The following is a 19,177-nucleotide window of genomic DNA, read 5'->3' on the forward strand; positions in this document are numbered from 1 at the left end:
GAAAGCCTTTTTGCAAACCTTAAAACATTATATAAAGCCTGGTCTTATTAATAAAATATTCACTATTTGTTCTGAATTTAAGGGAAAGCAAAGCAGGAATTTAGTGTTCAATTCTATTCATCTGTCACCATTTTCTGTTAAGCACAAGTTCTTAATCTGGGATCCATGAAAGATTGTAGGAAGATAGATTGGACAGGGAAAATTTGCATCTTTATTTCAAAATAATTGGTTTCCGTTGTAATCCTTTTATTTTCTGTATTTAAAAACATTGTTCTGTAAGTGATCCACAGAGGTCATCAGAATGCTGGAATCCATTACATACAAAAAGGGGAAGATTCACTGGGCTAAAGCAATACATTTCTCTTTCTTCCTCTCCTGCCCATTCAAATCAGACATAGCAGGTCAAAAGTTGGGAAACATGACTGTGATGGAACAATGTTGTTTAGTTACAGTAGGTATGACTTCAGGAGCACCCAGGCAGCATCATGGCTCTCCTCAGGTGTATATGAGCATCTAAGCTTTCACTCTATCAGAAATGATTAGAATTATGTTATAAGAAATGATAGGAAAGGATCCACATGTATAAAAATATTTATAGCAGGTCTTTTAGTGGTGGCAAAGAATTGGAAATTGAGAGGATACCCATCAATTGGAGAATGGCTGAAAAAGTTGTGGTATATGGATGTCATGGAATACTATTGCGCTATAAGAAATGATGAGCAGAACCACATCACACCTGTAAGATTGGCTAACATAACAAAACAGGAAGATGATAAATGTTGGAGAAGATGTGGGACAGTTGGAACACTAATTCATTGTTGGTGGAACTGTGAGCTAATCCAGCCATTCTGGAGAGCAATTTGGAACTATGCCCAAAGGGCTACAAAAATGTGCATACACTTTGATCTAACAATATTGATTCTAGGGCTATATCCCAAAGAGATCATAAAAATGGGAAAAGGACCCACAGTACAAAAATATTTATATCAGTTTTTTGTGTGGTGACCCAAAACTGGAAATCAAGGGGATGCCCATCCATTGGGGAATGGCTGAACAAGTTGTGGTATATGAATGTAATGGAATACTATCGTGCTATAAGAAAGGATGAACTGGAGGACTTCAGAAAAACCTGTAAAGATTTATGTGAACTGATGCTGAGTGAAATGAGCAGAACCAGAACATTGTACACACTAAGAGCCACAGTGTGCAAGGACTGTACCTCATAAACTTAGCCCTTCAGAGCAATGCAAGGACCTGAAACATTTCCAAAGGACTCATTATTGAGGGCCAGGGTAGAGTGCGGTTGACAAGATCAGGACAGACCTTCAGGGAAACTGTTCTTTGAGACCATGCTTATTATCATCGGAATGGCTCTCCGTGCCCCCCAGATGTTGCTGTCTCCATGAGACAAACAAGAGAATTACAGAAAACAAGGGATATGTAAAATAGAGCCTCTAGGCTCACAGTCTTTAAGATAAGACTGATTAAATCACTAGGGCAGAAGACAAGCAGAATGTCACGCAGGCTTGCAGTTTCTGTCTATAAATACCTGGACCCTCAGATCAATAAACAGGGTTGGTCTTTCTTCTTCACCACATCACCGAGCTGTGTGGGGACGAGGCCATCCACTCCAACTCATGATGCAAAATGAGAAAGAACTATAGAGTCAGAATGCAGAATGAAGCAGACCATTTTCTTTTTTTGTCACATTTTGTTTTGGTTTTTCTCATGGTTTCTCCCATTCATTTTAATTCTTCTATGCAACATGGCCAAAGTGGAAATGTGTTTAATAAGAATGTATGTGTAGAATCCATATAAGATTACATACTTTTCATGGGGAAGGGAGGAGGACAAAATTTAAAAGTTATGGAAGTGGTTGTTGAAAACTGAAAACAAATTAATTATGTATATGACAAAATAAATGAGCAATTAGATTTCAGAAAAACCTGGAAAAACTTATATGAACTGATGCTGAATAAGGGGAGAAGAACCAGGAGAACATTGTACGCAGTCACAGACACATAGTGCCATGACTCACTTTGATAGACTAACTCTTCTCAGCAATGCAAGGTTCTAAGACAACTCCAAAAGACTCATGATGAAAAATGTTGCCCACATCCAAAGAACGCTGGAGTTTGAATGCAGATCAAAGCGTGCTTTTGCTCTCTCTTCTTTCTATTGTTTTGTTTCTTTTTTCTCATGGTTCATTCTGTGTTATAATTCTTCTTTACAACATGACTAATGTCAAAATATGTTTAATATGAATGTATATGTAGAGCCTATATCAGATTTCGTACTGTCTTGGGGAGGAAGGAGAAGAGGGAGAGAAATTTTAAAACTCAAAAGTCTGTGGAACTGAATGTTGAGAACTAAAATTTTAAAATTAAAAAAATGATGGGGAGAATGGTTTCAGAAAAACCTGGGAAAACCTATATGAACTGATACAAAGTGAAGTGAACAGAACCAGGAGAGCATTATTTACAACAATTAATATTGTAGCAGTGATCAAATTGTGAAAATTTTAGCTACTCTGTTGAAGACAATGATCCAAGTCAATTCTAAAGGACTCATAATGAAAAGGTTATCCACCTCCAGAGAGAGAACTGAGAGTATAATTGTTTCACTTTCTTTTTCTTACTTTTTTTTGCAAATGGATAATATGGAAATATTTTTTGTAGGATTTCACAAGTGTAATTGACAACATGTTGCTTGCCTTCTCATTGTAGGGGAGGGGATAAAATGAGGGAGAGAATTTGGAATACAATTTTTTTAAGTAATGTTAAAAATAAATAACTGAAAAAAAGAAAAGAAAAACCCCAACACCTGTGTTCATACTAGAGAAAGCCTATGGTTTAAATCTCATTTTGTGCTACATATTGTAGCTTTCAGGCCAAGTCTGAAAATACACAGGTGAAAAGTTTAGGTCCAACTATGCTTCTGCTCAGAAAAATGAGAATCATCATCTTTGAAAATGAAAAGGAAGCTGAATATTGCTTTAATTTACAATTTCAATACAATCCAAAAATTGCCAACTCAGCTCACTGGTGTGCTTCTGAGTTTATACCCAATAGTTGACCTTTCCATGAAGCTAGTTTATGAAGAAATCTGATTAGGTTGTTTTCTAGCTTTTATTTGCCTTGTTGAAATTGTTATTTGGAAAAGATAAGGAAGTTATTATTTGACTGCCCTTGAACTTTTGAACTTTAAACTTTGGAAACAGACTTCCAACAGACTATCAGCAATACATGAAGTAATGTGGTTTTTGTTTCTCCCCATTGGATTCCATGGATATTTATTAAGCGTCTGCTACGTATAAGGTACTATGGTTGTCATGAGTAGACACACCCACCCCACCCCCACACCCTTCCTTCCTTCCAATACAATAGAATGTAGGCTCCCTGGGGGAAAAACAGTTTCATTTCTGATTCTTGTCCCTCCCTCACTGAGTAGAGCGCCTAACCTTGGAAAAACCCCTCTCTGGTCTTCAGTTTCCCTGTGTGTCACATGTGAGGGCTGGTGTGAAGGGCCTAGAATTACGTGAAACTGAGGAAGCTGGATAGGACAACGAAAGGAGGCTTTGGCCCCAAGGTCCTGATTTCAAGCACTGCTTCAGATCCTCCTTGGCTGCAGGAATCTGTTCAAGCTCTATCAGCCTCAGTGTGTTCACCAATGAAATAGGGATAATAAAAGCACCACTCATCTTATTATTTCTATCGCTACATCATCTCTCTTATATGTTCCCTCTTCTCGACTCTGGTTCTTCTGATGGGGTTCTTGGGTGCTTGGACCTGAATTCTAAACTCACATTTCCCTCTAAAAATCACATTTCTCCCTAGCCTCAAAACATTGTCTCAGGCAGTTTCTCTCCAGCCCAAGGATAGTCTGCCCCAACACAAACAATTATTTCTCTTCCTGATAAGTAGCCAGCTGCTCCTATAGAATTTATTAGTTTGAATCAGCTATGTACTGGTTGAACTGGCTGTGTTCTGGGTCTTAATGGTATTTACTACTCACTGACCAATCATATGTATCCTAGACTTAGACATATGTATGCTCCCTTACATTTATCTTGTTCAACAAAACAATGATGAGAGCAACCTGCATATTACTTAGTGAGTCCTGACCGTTAGTGGACGTAGTGACATTTCAGGCCTAAAACCACACCTCTATGTAGCCCCATCTTGGGTTATTTCCTAATGAACTCTGGGTAAAATACCTGTGCAGAAGATACTAAAAGTGCACATTCCTTTAAGAACTAACCTCTCCTTAACCACTCCCTAATCCTGCCCTGAATCACCTAGGTAGCATGTTTGCTACCTATGTGATATATACATAAATATACATATATGCATATATATATATATACACACACACACATATACAGATATATATATGTGTGTGTGTGTGTGTGGGGGTGTATGTATGTATAGAATATCCTATATAAACTTTATTTGTACCCCTCTAAAGTTGTAGGTTCTCTAAGAACTCTTGCCTACTCAAATGCATATTAAATCTTTATCACTTTGAGCTCAAGAATGCATCAGTCTGCAAATTCTTTTCCAGATGGCCCACTCAAGGAACTCCAATCTTGGGTTTCCTCTATCTTTCCAGCTCTCATCACTTCGAGCTACTAGTGCATTGCCCTCTAACCATACCTTCTACTCTGTGGGAATTTTATATGTGTCTAGATATGTACATGTCATTTTCTCCATCAGAATGTAAATTCCTGGAGGCCAAGAATGGACTTGGCTTTTTCTTCATATCTCTAGTCCTTAGCACAATGACAAACACATAGTAAGTGTTTAATGAATGTTTGTTGATTAATTTACTGACTGATAACCTGTTTGTGTCCCCAGGACTCTGTCTGGCCGTACCCATTACCCAGGAGGATCTCAGGAAGGGTTTGTTGATGGTGATGGTGACCAAAGGATTGTAGATTTAGAACTAGAAGGGACCATAATGGTTCTCTCCATTTTACAGATGTGGAAACTTAGGCACAGAGGTGGTGACTTGTTTATATCAGAGCCAAGATTTCAGTTAGTTCCACTTCAACTCTAAATCCAGTGTTTTGTTGTTGTTTTTCGCTACTCTACCATGTTTTTGTATCCTAAAATGATATTTTATAACATTTGGAAGTAAATAATGACTGAGATGCAGATAAGCGTCACGTGTTGAACCATCAAGGAAACAGATCACTGAACAATTATGGGGTAGTGGAATCTCAGTTGGGAAGAACCTAAGAGTTCATATAGTCCATCATACAATTGAACCATATTCTCTTCTAACACATACCTATCAAGTAGTCAGAGGAGCAATCATAGGACATCAGAGGCCATTTGGTCAACTTTTTCATTTTACAGACGAGAAACTGAGGCTCAAGGAGGTGAAATTATTTTCCCCAGGTCATACAAGTTGTAAGTGGAATTAGAACTCAGATCCTTGGCTCCAGAGTCAGTGCTCTTTTCACTTGAACATCTCAAGGAATGTGAAATCCATGACTTCCTACAGTAGCTTATTCTGCTTTTGGATAGTTCTAATAGTAGGACATTCAATCACTTTGCAGTCATGTTCAACTCTTCACAATCCCATTTGAGGTTTTTCTTGACAAAAACACTGGAGTGGTTTGCCATTTCTTTCTCCAGCTCATTTTACAGATGAAGAAACTGAAGAAAACAGGGGTAAGTGACTTGCCCAGGGTCACAAAGCTGGAAAGTATCTGAGGTCATGTTAGAACTCAGGAAGATGAGTGTTCCTAACTCTATATCTAGCACTCTATCCACTGCACCATCTAGTTACCCAATAGTAGGATAGCATTTCCTTATATGAAAAGGAAATCTACCTTTCTTCAATTTTCTGCCAGTCTTCTTCCTTCCATCCTTGGGTAGGTGAGTGGGAGTAAGAAAAGCAATGAGGTTGCCCCACAATCAATACTTCAAAGACTTGAAGACAGCTATCATATCTACCCTGAGTTTTTTTCTCTTCCCCAGGTTAAAAATCCCTCTTCCACCAATTCTCATACAGCATAGTCTCAAGATGCATCACCATTTGGGTTGGCCTCCATTGACTGTATTAAAAAAAATCAATTTCCTTAAACTATAAATCAAACTCAATGCCACAGATGTGACTGGAATAAGGTAGAGTACTGAGGTACATTTGCCATATCCTTCCTTCAAATGCAGTCTGGTCACATAAGCTTTCTTGGTTGCAATGATATCCTATTGACTTTGAGGCAATATTAGGTTTTGAGTCTGTTAAAAAAAAAAAAAAGAAAGAAAGAAAGAAATTTCAGTCAGATATTTTTTTCATCACGTGAACTATTCTCTAGCCATGCCTTCCCAATCTGTACTTAGGAAACTGATATTAAAAAAAAATTTATTGAACATGGATTCTGCCCAAAATTGTCAGAAGATGCGTACGTGTATGTGTTGATGTGCTTCTGGTTGTTTAAGGTTTATGAATGTTCTAATTATGCTTTTATATCACTTAGATTTCCTTCTCCTTCCTCCTTCCCACAAAACCATCCCTTATAACAAAGAATTGTTCTAACAAGAGGAAGGGGGAGGGGGGAAATCTCGCAAAACAAATTAATATATCAAAAAATATCCAACATGATATGCAGTTATCTATACCCATAGACAATTTCTCCTCCCCCAAAAGGGAGTCGGTATGTGTCTCCTATATGAAGTGGATTCTTTGAACCCAAGAGGAGGACTTTATCTATGTCTCGGTTAGGTTTCGCCTTATCAGAGTCAGCTCCCTGCTCTAGTCTCTTGAAATCTCTTTGGATTCTGACTCTGTTGTTGTTTTGTGTCACCTACAAATTAGCTCTTCCTTACATTCAGCAAGGACTTGTTCAGCAGAGTCCTATTATATGCCACCATTGGGAATACAAAGACTAAAATGAAAATAATCCTTCTCCTCAAGAAACTTACTTTGTAAATGTTTAAATAAAGGAAAAACCTGCCCAGTAATTTGGTGGGGCTAGCTCTGTCACTTGGGGAAATGCAGAGGGGGTAGCACCTAAGCTGAGCTTTGAAGAACACTAGAGATTTAACAAGATGGCAGTGAGGAGGGAAAATATTCTAGGTATGAGAGACAGAAAGGACAAAGGCACATAGGTGGGAAATGAGATCGCATGTCCTTCATTTATGCCTTCATCTAGGTTTCAGATATTATAACTGAACTGATTAGAATGAATTAATCACAGATGACACTTTTGAATGTTGACATTTTCCTTATGTATGCATTTCTTATAGAATAGTGTTGTGAAAAGAGTGAAGGACTTAAATTCAGGTGAGACCACTATGTTTGAATCTGTCCTTGATGCTTGCTGGGAGACTATGCTCACGTCACTTAACTTCTGTCTGTCAGTCAACAAGACTTTGGCATTGTTGTTTAAACATTTTCAGTGGGGTCTGACTCTTTGGAACACCATTTAGAGTTTTCTTGGCAAAGATACTGGAGTGGTTTGCCACTTCCTTCTCCAGTTCATTTTACAGATGAAGAAACTGAAGCAAACAGGGTTAAATGACTTGCCTGGGGTCACTGAACTAGTAAGTGTTTGAAGCCAAATTTGAAATTTAGTCTTCCTGACTTTAGGCCTAACACTCTATCTGTGTGTGTGTGTATGTGTGTGTGTATGTGTGTGTGTGTGTGTGTGTGTGTGTGTATGTGTATATGTATATATACACACATATATATCAATATCTATCTATCCATCCATCCATGTAATCTATCTATTACTATTACCTATTACTACATAATACTATCTATCTATCTATCTATCTGTCTGTCTGTCTGTCTGTCTGTCTGTCTGTCTGTCTGTCTAAACTATATCTCCCAGATATATACAGTGTAAATGGGAGGTAATCTCAGAGGGAAGGCACCAAGGGGAAATAAGGATAGGGAGGAGACTAGGTGAATTTTTCCTACAAACCTTCCAACATCTGTCATTTTCCTTTTCTGTTCTTTTTGGCAATCTGATGAGTATGGGATAGAACCTCAAAGTGGCTTTAATTTTCATTTCTATAATTATAAATGATTTAGAAGATTTTTTTCATATTATTATTGGTAGCTTGGATTTCTTTCTTTGAAAAATGTCTGTTTTGGGGGTGGAGCCAAGATGGCAGAGTAGAAAGACACCCCTACTCTAGCTCTTCCCCCACGGCCCATAAAATACTAGTAAAAAATGACTCTACACAAATTCTAGAGCAGCAGAAGCCACAAAACTACAGAGTAAAAGAGATTTTCAGCCCAAGGCAGCCTGGAAGGCCAACAAGAAAGGTGTATCACCAGGGGTGTGGAGTGGAGCACAGCGCACAGAGCCCAGCCTAACCCTTGGCCATATGGTACTAGCAGGAACAGGACCAAGAAGGCCTTGGGGGTGGAATCCCCTGCAGCAGATACGGTTCCCAGATCCCTCAACCCACAAATGCCAAAGACAGTTTCAGAGGTCAGTGAGAAAGCATTTGTACCTGGGTGAGAAGGGAGCAGGGTCCTCCCCTAGCCCCAGCCCCAGGCAGCAGCAGTATCCATTTTTGGAGCCCTCAACCTAAAGACCCTGGGAGAATTGAGCCACTGATCTGGGTCTCAGCCCTGAATGGTGGTCCTGGGATGAGAAAGAGTGCTGATGTGGTGCAGCTGGTGGAGGCTCTGGAAAGGAAATTCTACTTGCAGATCCTGGGTAGAAAAGCTTTGGTAGCTCCCAGACCAGAGCACAGGCCAGGAAAGGATTAAACTCCTCTCCCTTGATTGTACCACCTTGGAGGTACTGAGAACTTACAGGTCCCCAGAGTATACCCTCCTCTTGACAAAGGACTCAAAAGTCAAGTAACTGGCTGGGAAAATGACCAAAAAAGAGAAAAAAAATAAAACTATAGAAGTTTACTTTCTTGATGAACAGGTATTTTCTTCCATCCTTTCAGATGAGGAAGAACAATGCTTACCATCAGAGGAAGACATAAAAGTCAAGGTTTCTGCATCCAAAACCTCCAAAATAAATATGTAATGGTCTCAGGCCATGGAAGAGCTCAAAAACAATTTTGAAAATCAAGTAAGAGAGGTGGAGGAAAAATTGGGAAGAGAAATGAGAGTGATACAAGAAAATTCATGAAAAGAGAGTCAACAGCTTGCTAAAGGAGACCCCAAAAAAAAATGCTGAAGAAAATAACACCTTTAAAAATAGACTAACTCAAATGGCAAAAGAGGTTCAAAAAGCCAATGAGGAGAAGAATGTTTTAAAAAGCAGAATAGACCAAATGGAAAAGGAGGTTCAAAAGCTCACTGAAGGGGAATAGTTCTTTAAATATTATAATGGAGCAGACAGAAGCTAATGACTGCCAGGCCTAGAGGCCTGTGGGCTACCCGAGTCTTTCTTACCTCACCTCCCGAGGTCTTCGGCTGGCCACGCCGGGTGCGCATATGAGAGAACGTTCCAGAGTCGAACAAGGGTTGAGCTTTATTTCAGGGTCTCGGTTACAAGTGCAGGGGATTCTTCCTTAGGAGGGAGAGAGAGAGGGATCTCCCAAGGAGGCAAGGATCTTACAATAAGAGATTGGAAGTAGAAGTATAAGTGAGGAGAGAGGGGGAGGGGAGAGAAGAGAGAGGAAAATGGGGAGCCTAGTAAGCTCACACGTGGCCCTCCGCCCAAGAGGCTTTTTCGGGCTTTCCTGGACCTACTTAAGCCCTCTGTCGCGTAGTTTACATATCAATATCGAGCCTGTTAGGAGACAACAGGTGTGTCCAATCCGGGACAGCCTCAAGAGCAGGGAGGCTCCACCCATCACGTATCTCCCAGGAAGAGGCGGAAATACCCGAGCTAGCCGAGCTAGCTCAGTCTGACCTTCTTGATTCCCTGCTGTTTTCCTGGGGGGCCTCGTAAGAACTCTAAGATTTAGAAGCTCCCACCTTTACCCGCCCGAGACCATCCACACGGAATTGAACTTCCAACCTTCACAAATGACTTTATAAGAAACCGAGAAATTACAAAACCAAACCAAAAGAATGAAAAAATAGACAATGTGAAATATCTCATTGGAAAAACAACTGACCTGGAAAAATAGGTCCAGGAGAGACAATGTGAACATTATGGGATGACCTGAAAGCCAAGATCAAAAAAAGAACCTAAACAACCTGTTTCATGAAATTTTCAAGGAAAACTGCTCTGATATTTGTTTATGTATAGGAATGCTGATTATTTATGTGGATTTATCTTATATTCTGTAACTTTGCTGAAATTATTATTTCAACTAAATTTTAGTTAGCTCTCTGGGTTCTTTAAGTATATCATTATATCATATGTTTTAAATTTGATAACAGGAGCCCTGTGCTAAATAAGTCTGGCTAATTCTGCTTTTTTAAAGCATTCTACTCCTCCCCGACTTTTTGGCCCTCTTTTGCCATTTGGGTTAGGTTATTTTTAAAGGTGTTATTTACTTCAACATATTTTTGAATCCCCTTTCCAAAAGGATAGAAGAAAATACCTTTTCACCAAGAAAGTAACCTTCTAAAGTCTTATTTTTTTCCCTTTTTGGGGCATTTTCCTCACCAGTTACTTGACTTTTGAGTCCCTTGTCAAGTGGAGGTTATACTCTAGGGACCTGTAAGTTTTCAGTTCCTCCAAAGTGGCACAATCAAAGGAGAGGGGTTTATTCCTCTCTTGGCTTATGCTCTGGTCTGGGAGCAACTACAAGCACTTTCTGCCTAGAATCTGCAAGTAGGATTCCCTCTCCAGAGCCTCCGCCAGCTCCATACCATGCCAGTGCTCCTCCTCACCCCAGGACTACCACTCAGAACTGAGACCTAGATCAGCCATTCAATTCCCCCAGGGTCTTTAGACAGAGGGCTCCAAAAATGGATGGTGTGTCATACTGGCTGCTGCTGCCCTGGGGCCAGACCCTGCTCCCTTCTCAACCAGATGAAAGAGCTTTATCACTGACCTTTGAAGCTGTCTTTGGCAATTGTGGGTTGAGAAATCTGAGAATCACAGCTGCTGCCCATGATTCCATGTCCTTAAGTCTGCTCCAGTCCTGACTGTGCTGTGCAGCATGGCTAAGGCTGTGCTGCACTCCACTCCAAGCCCAGTGCAATAGACCTTTCCTGTCAGTCTTCCAGGTTGCCTTGGGCTGGAAATCTCTTTCACTCTGTTGTTTTGTGGCTTCTGCTGCTCTAGAATTTGTTTAGAGTCATTTTCTACATATACTTTATGGGCCATGGGGGCAGAGCTACAGTAAGTCCATCCTTTTATTATACCATCTTGGTTCCCCACCACACACACACACACCCCTTTTGCTAAATAAATCAAGGAAGACTTAGAAGAAAGTTGACTTTTAAGCAGTCTTTGGTCATTTAAAAAAATTAGCCAAATGGTTTTTCTCATTTCCATTCCACAGCTCAAGGGTTTGCTGGGGGTTTTTTTTCAAGTAAAAGAGTACTTTTTGGTAGTTATTTCACATAATGAAATGGGAGGTATTTATTTTTTTATCTCAACTCATCCTCATTAATTCAAAGACCCTTCAGCATAAGTGTTTAGTTTCATAATGCAGAACTATAGGAAGGCCATAAAAGCTTTCCTTTAATTATTAGCTCTTTGTTTTGAAACTGTTTTACAAGTGGCTAAAAATGAATAATGTAAGGAATGCCATGGTCCAATTATTCCTTAAACATGATTTAAACATTGATGAGAAACACAGAGAAGGGAGTTGGAGAAAGCATGAAATAGGTGTCTTCCCTCCTTCACAGACTCAATGGATCTTATTGATGAGGTTTAGGGGTGCTGGAACTCTGAAATAGCAACACGCACATCCTCTCTGAATGAATTTGACCCAAGTTTTCTATTAGCAAAAGACAAGATTTATTAAAACACTGCCATATTGGCTAGACTCTTAAGGAAACTGAGCACTGTCATGGAGACAAGATGGATCTTTTATACTGAAGACTGTGGGAAGTGAGAAGGGTCTAGACAGAATTAAGAGGGCAGAGGTTTAGGGTGGGGCCAGGGGCAGACAATGAAAGCTCAGTTAATTAGCTGGGAAGTGCCGAAGGCCCTATGTGAATGCCAGGAACCTGAGCCATGTGGGAAAGTCTAGGGGCTTTTCCTTTTTGGGTTCCAGATCCCATCCCCATCATGACTGTTATCCAGTTCAAAATGTATTTGGGGCACTTAGCCCTGTTCACTCCTAGTCTAGAGAACATTTGAGAGGGCCTGGTGAGTTTCAGCTCTTTCATGGAGGATCTAGGTATACTCTGAAAGATCTGTGCCATACACATAGAAATAATTATCCAATAAATAGACATTTATTGTTGTTGTTATCCACTCATTTCAGTTGTGTCCTGCTCTCCATGACCCCATTTTGGTGTTTTCTTGGCAAATATACCGAAGTGGTTTGCCATTGGAGAACAAATAGATGGGCATATTCCTTAGCAGTCAATCAAATATTAAGGATTTAATAACTGCTTTCAATTCACCAGGTACTGTGCTAAGTGCTGGGTATGCAAAGACAAAAATAGACCCTGTCCTCAAGGAGTTTCATAGGGGAGTATGAGAAACAAAAGAAGGAATTCTGTTTCTACAGGATTAAAACTACTCTCAGCTTTTGAGTGACAGCAGGATTTAAGTCAGAGGTAACTGGTTCTTCTAATAGGAGCTGTGACCTAGCAGAACCAGGCTTCTGGTTAAGTAAAAGGTCAGAAGCCTGTATGCATGCTTAACAAGATGTTTGAGGGGGAACATATCAAGGAGAAGAACTTGAAGTGGGCATTTCAGGAAGTTGCATCTAGCCAATGGAGAGCAAGGGGACAAATTCAAATCTGAAAGAGTATGAACAGCTTTGCATTTGTCTGAGCAAGTGTACTCCATTAGGGAGCTACTCATTCAAAATGAATGTAAAATAAATGTAATGAGAACTTTCCTGGCTTCACGAGTATTTTCTTTCTAGAACAAACATGCTTCTCACAGGAGACAACATGCAAAAAAAAATGTACACATGAAGCAAATGGAAGGTAATTATAGAGGAGAAGTTCACAGATTTGCTCTTGAAAAAGACCTTAGAGATCATTTAGTCTGAACTGTTCCCTTCATTTTATAGAAACTGATGAAAAAACAGCAAGGTTTAATGAACTACCCAATGTCACACAAGTAGTGAGTAGCAGAGCTGGATTTTGAAGTCATGTCCATTTCGTGAACTCATTTCCCCAATTAGACAGTCTTTTGCTTTTCATGAATTAAGTAACTCAAGTTGGATGGGGTGGGAGGAAAGGGAGACAAGGAAGGAGAGTAATCTTTTTCAAATGCTATGGAAAATAGTACCCAAAGACAGAGTGCTGGGCCTAGAGTCAGGATGACTATCTTCCTGGGATAAATCTGATCTCAGACATTTACTGACTGTGTGTCCCTGGTCAAGTCATTTAACCCTGTTTGCCTCAGTTTCTTCATCTGCAACATGAGCTGGAAAAGAAATGGCAAACCAATCCAGTATCTCTTCCAAGAAAACCTCAAATGGGGTCACAAAAAGTCAGACTGAACAGTAACCAAAATGAAAAATACTGACATTGCTCAACTCTAAGGAGTGTCAAAATAATCTTCATAAAGTACAAATCTAGGCATGCCTCCTCTCTGCCTTCAGCAAAGACTACCTTCTGTCTCTAGCCACACCCAATCAGTTGCTAAGTCTTATTGACTCTACTTGCCAAACATCTCTTGTATCTGTCCTGTTCATTTATACCACAACCACCCTCACGAAGGCTCTCAGCATCTCTCATCTGAACTATGCCAATGGCTCCTAGTTGTTTTCCTCACCTCTCCAGTCTACTTTCTACACAGTTAGCATGGGTCTGACCACAATGCCCCCGAAGGATCTCCCTCTTCTCCTTTCCCTGGTGGAATCCAGCTGAAGCCCTTTATCTCAGCCTATTACTTCATAAGGCTAATCCTGATATCTTCAATTGTTGTCTATTTTCCCCAAAATAAACAAAAACAAAAAACTTGATTCAGTCACTTGGGGATGTCACTAACCTCTGCCAGCTTCAGTTTCCTCCCATACAAAATGAAGATAATAACAGAAGCTAGCTCCCAGGGTTATTGTGAGGATCAAATGAAATAATTATAAAGTAAGCTCTATATAAACATTAGCTATGATTAATTTTCAATGGCGGCAGCTAGGTGGCTCCAAGGATAGAGTGCTGGTCCGAGGAGTCAGGAAGACTCACCTTTGTAAATTGAAATCTGGCCAGAGTCACTGCCTGTGTGTCTCTGGGTCATATTTGAATTCTCAGGAACTATGCTTTTAAGAAATAGGGATGGGCTGAGATTAGGAAGATAATTCTTTGTTTTTGTAAAGAGGCAGGAAAACAATCAATCTGCACTTAATCCTGGCCCCAGAACCATTTCCTCTTCCAAATAGCTTAGTATTTAGCCTCCCAGGCAGGACCTGGGAGGAGGAAGAAGTTAGGTCTTATTTCCTGCATGGACTCTGAGTTGAATAATAATAGAGTTCAAAGGTTTTTATATTTATATTTACTTATTTATAGGTTTGCAAAGCACTTAAACATGTCCTCTCATTTTATCCTCACCATAGTCCCCTAGTAGGTGGGTAAATGCTATGATTATAACCGTCACTTTTTTCTTTACAGATAAATACCTGAGACTGGAACTGAAATCCATTCTTCCTGACCAAGGGCTGACAGAGCTGAGCTCCCTGGCAGCCTCCCACACTTCAGCCTCAGTTTCAGCAGCTACCCAGGGATTGGAAACCAAGTTTCACCAACATTTAGAGTAGAAACCAATGAAGGTCAGAGAAGAGAAGGGGCTGAAGATGGAGTCAGAGGACCTGGGTTTCTAGTCCTTCCTCTTCCACCTAGTTTCTTTAGCAAAGTGCTGTACTTGTAAACTAGGAAAACTTGAGTTCAAATACCAAATACCTGCAGTGTGACCTTGAGCAAATCATTAAACCTCAGTTTACTCATCTGAGAAATGAGGATAATTACAGTATTTCAATGCTATATAGGTAAAATGCACTGCAAACCTTAAAGTGTTATGCAAGGGTTAGCTGTTATTACCTGTGAGACCCTGGCTAATAACTGCATGTGTTTGTTCTTCCTTGTCGAAGAAGACCGTGCCATCAGAGAACTAATGACATAACTTGCACTTGACTTTGTTTTGAGTGATGGATGGCTATGCCTCACTTCTCCTCCAGAGCCATCTGAATCCAGTGACCAGATGTTCATCAGGATGACTGGAGATGGCCCAGGATGAGGCAACTGGGGTTAAGTGACTTGCCCAAGGTCACACAGCTAGTGAGTGTTAAGTGTCTGAGGTGAGATTTGAACTCAGGTCCTCCTGACTCCTGCACTGGTGCTCTATCCACTGCACCATCTAGACGGTGGTTGGAAAACGAAAGGAGCAAGAAGGGCTGCTGGTGGGGGAGCCAGGGGAGGGGGACCGGGCAGGGAAAGCCGATCCATCAGACCTCGCCTTGCCCCGCTTCCCTTCGTCCTTCCGGCGGAGGCGCTCTCGAGCCCTTGGGAATCTCACTCCTCGGTGGGGCAGCCATCCAGGTTCTAGCCCGTCAGGGCTCAGAATGAGTGTGAGAGCATCAGCCGGCCCGGTCTCACGGTGGTTGCCTGGCTAATAACTAGCATTTATATAGACCTTTAAGGTTTATAAAGTTTATAATAAACTCCAAACAGACAAATCTCGTCTAGGTCGGCAGCTCTCTAGTATTGGTAGAAGGCACTTTTTCAACCTGAGTTCCTTCTAAGTCAGTGAAATTCAGGCTTCAGACCCTATTCCTGATTCTATCCGTAGGTTTTGCCAAGCACTTTCCTTTTGTTTGATCTCCACATCAATCCCTTAAGGTGGATCCCTCCAGCTATAAACATCCTGGAGGGAGGATAATCCTATTCAAATTTGGGTAGTCTGGAAATAAAAGTTGTTTTCAAATCCTGGATGTGGAAATTCCCATCAGGCTTGATTGCTGCACACAGCCAGCAGTCTCTAAGGTTAGCCCAAGGTGTGTCCGGTTCCCTCCCTCTCATCGGGTTTGGGACTGCTGCCAATTCTGTCCCCGACAGGGCCCCCACCCCCACCCCGGCCTCCTCCCGCCAGCTCCTCTTGACTGCTACTGATCCGCTATGGCTGGCTAGCACTGTCCCCTGGAATACCAGCTGGGCTCTGGTTGAGTGAGATACTCTGGCCCTTTCCTCAACTGTCAAATAGAGGCTGGGTAACTTATGATGTCACTTTATCTGCTAGGCCAGTCTGACTTCCCTATACAAGTTTCTTGCTGACTTTTTCTTCTACTTTCCTACTTTCTCTTTCCACTCAGTGAAACTTACCTTGTATCTAATGTTGACCTGAAAACTTGGTTAAAGAAAAGGCAACAGGCTAAATGCATACATTTCATGATTTAATTAATTAATCAATTCCCTATTAAAGAAAACGGTAACATAATGCATTATGGAGCCAGAAATGTTCTGGCTACCCAGTGCAGAAATCTTCTGGCTTATATACATTTTGCCGTGAGAAAGGAACTCTCCTAGTTGAACAAATCATAAATTTAGTAAGACAAGACAATTAACAAAGTAATGTCAGTCAAGCCTTGGGATTCCAAGCTGGGTAAACATATGTCTCGGTGATAAGGAAGGAAATCCCACCACTAGTGAGTGGCAGGCTTCCTGCCCTAAACGGATAATTGACATAGGAAAGGGTAAACAATGTTCAATAGAAATTACGACCTAAGATGTCTATATTTTCTTTACCATTAATATGCCATGACATAGTATGTGTCTATAGATAATAAGATATAAAGGAAAGTCCTATCACTCAAGACAGCGTCCCAGGTCAAAGGTCTCCCAAGGAATGCAGAGTCAGCCTTGGCTGGCTTTTGCTGACATAGGAAGAGGCACCCTCTGAGTTTGTTGCAGAGAGAACAAAGAGATTATTCCAAAATTTTATATTAAACTTTATCACTAACTTCTCTCCCCAGGGTTAATACACTCTGTGCTTTCCAAGGAGGCAACAAATTAATCTGGTGTTCATTCAGTCATGTCTGACTTTTCATGATGCCATGGAGCATGGCATGCCAGGCTCTTCTACCCTCCGCTGTCTCCTGAAGTCTGTCCAAGCTCATGTTCATTATTCTATGACATTATCTATCCAGCTTACTCTCTGACATATTATTTATTTTTCTTGCTTTTGTTTTGCAACATGACTAATATGGAAATATATTTGCAACTTCTATCCTTTCTCTTCTCCTCCTCCTTCCCCATTCTCCTATAGATTATTTTCTTCCTTTTGAGATCACAGGGCTCCCCTTCCCTTCATTATTAGTCGTCTGATTTGATCCTAGCATTTCACATACTCCCTTCTTTTCTCTTCCTTCCCTACCTCCTTCCATGTACCTTCCTAATGTGGATACAAACAGTGCCCTAAGGGTTAAAAACAATATTAAGGTTTGCTTTTCCATACTCTGTGGAGCCCCTAGTTTATTCTCTAACCTGAAGGCATTCAAAAGTCGCTTTCCCCTTAACTTGGAATACCATAAAACGTGCCCCTTTTCCCAGACCACAAAATTCCTTGTCTCCCTCATCCTGTGTCATAAATTTTCCCTTGCCTCCCTTATCCCTTTATCCTTATAAAAACAAGCCTCTGTCCCTCTGTAATTTGCTAGTCCTTCTTCCAGGGCTAGCCCTCAACTTTTGCATCAACAAAGCTTCCCTTGGTTAGGAGAAAATCTTCTAAGTGAATTCTTTCACATCTGAACCAGTTGTCCCAGCATTGACCTCAAAACTCCCATTTGTAATATAATTAAACAAGTCTTCCTATCTCCAATGTCAACCCTCTAGGTAGTAAGCTACCCAGCCCCCTCTCTCTTTTCTATATTGATAATCAGTTAATATCATCTTTAGACCTTAATAAGGGCCAGAGCCTGAACTAATTCACCAGATGAGCCTGAATTTACCAGATGAGCCTGGACTTAACAGCTTCTTTGTTCCCTGAAGTAAACTCAGAGAATACCTCTTCCTATGTCAACACAGTCAGATGGGGGCTGACTTAACATTTTCCCTCTTTTCATAACAATTAGGCATGATACCTTAACCCGAGACACTATCTTGAATAATGAGACTTTTTTATCTTAATATTTTTATTTTATAGACACATACCATGTTATGAGATGTTCATGATAAAGAAAACAAATATCCTGGGCTGTAATTTCAACTGACACTTTGTTAACTGTGTTATTGTATTTATCACCTATTCAGTTAAGAAAATTCCTTTCTCATAATATGGTTAAACATATGGAGATCATAAATTTGAGTAACACAAACATGCTGAGTTGGGATTGTTCTAAAACATATTTAAGCCTGGTGATTCTTGTTAACAGTCAGTCTGAACTTACATTTTGGCTCCTCGAATGTACAAGTTCAATAGCTTCGGCTACCTTTAAGGGATTAAAACAATATGAAGGTACATATCACCTAGTCCGTCTCTTTTAACCAAATGTTCAGGTAGACAAGATATAATACATACACAATATAACAATATTATTATATAATATAATAATATATTATAATATATACTATATATAATAAAGTATAATATTATATATTATTATAATTATATAATATAATGATATATCATATATCATATATAATATTACATATTATATTATATATTATAATATTATATACATAATTGGATATATGATCTACACAGCATATGACACACACATATACACAGCACCCCAAACCTCAATTCTAAGAGTTGAGAGTTTTGTAAGCCTCTATCCACATGCTGGTAAAAAAACAAACACCAAAAAAAACCCAACCTGGTGGTTCTCTCCAAAAAGGAACCTCTTGATTTTCCTTACCATCCACCAAGCGAGTGGTTTCGGTTTCCCGGAGGATTTCTTTAGAACACACCTCCACACGATGGCCGTCCTCCTCTGCCCCCCAATACAAAAGAAACACGTGTGAAGTCCGTCCCACTCAAAAATGCTGGCTTACGGGCTGCGGCGGGCTAGCTCCTGAGGCCGGCCAGCTCCTGAGGCCGGCCAGCTCCTGGGGCCGGCCAGCTCCTGAGGCCGGCCAGCTCCTGAGGCCGGCCAGCTCCTGAGGCCGGCCAGCTCCTGAGGCCGGCCAGCTCCTGAGGCCGGCCAGCTCCTGAGGCCGGCCAGCTCCT

General features: G+C 40.5%; 1 long non-coding RNA gene across 1 annotated transcript; it reads right to left on the bottom strand.

Annotated features, from left to right (window-relative positions):
* Window positions 1-191: 191 nt before the first annotated feature.
* On the bottom strand, window positions 192-18,912 carry LOC140510120 (uncharacterized). The gene is made up of 2 exons (XR_011969104.1): window positions 18,825-18,912; window positions 192-6,248 (listed from the first exon to the last, which is right to left on the bottom strand). It is a non-coding gene; the product is annotated as an uncharacterized lncRNA (long non-coding RNA).
* Window positions 18,913-19,177: the final 265 nt, after the last annotated feature.

This window comes from Notamacropus eugenii, chromosome 6 (assembly GCF_028372415.1).
Source record: "Notamacropus eugenii isolate mMacEug1 chromosome 6, mMacEug1.pri_v2, whole genome shotgun sequence".
Taxonomy (NCBI): domain Eukaryota; kingdom Metazoa; phylum Chordata; class Mammalia; order Diprotodontia; family Macropodidae; genus Notamacropus; species Notamacropus eugenii.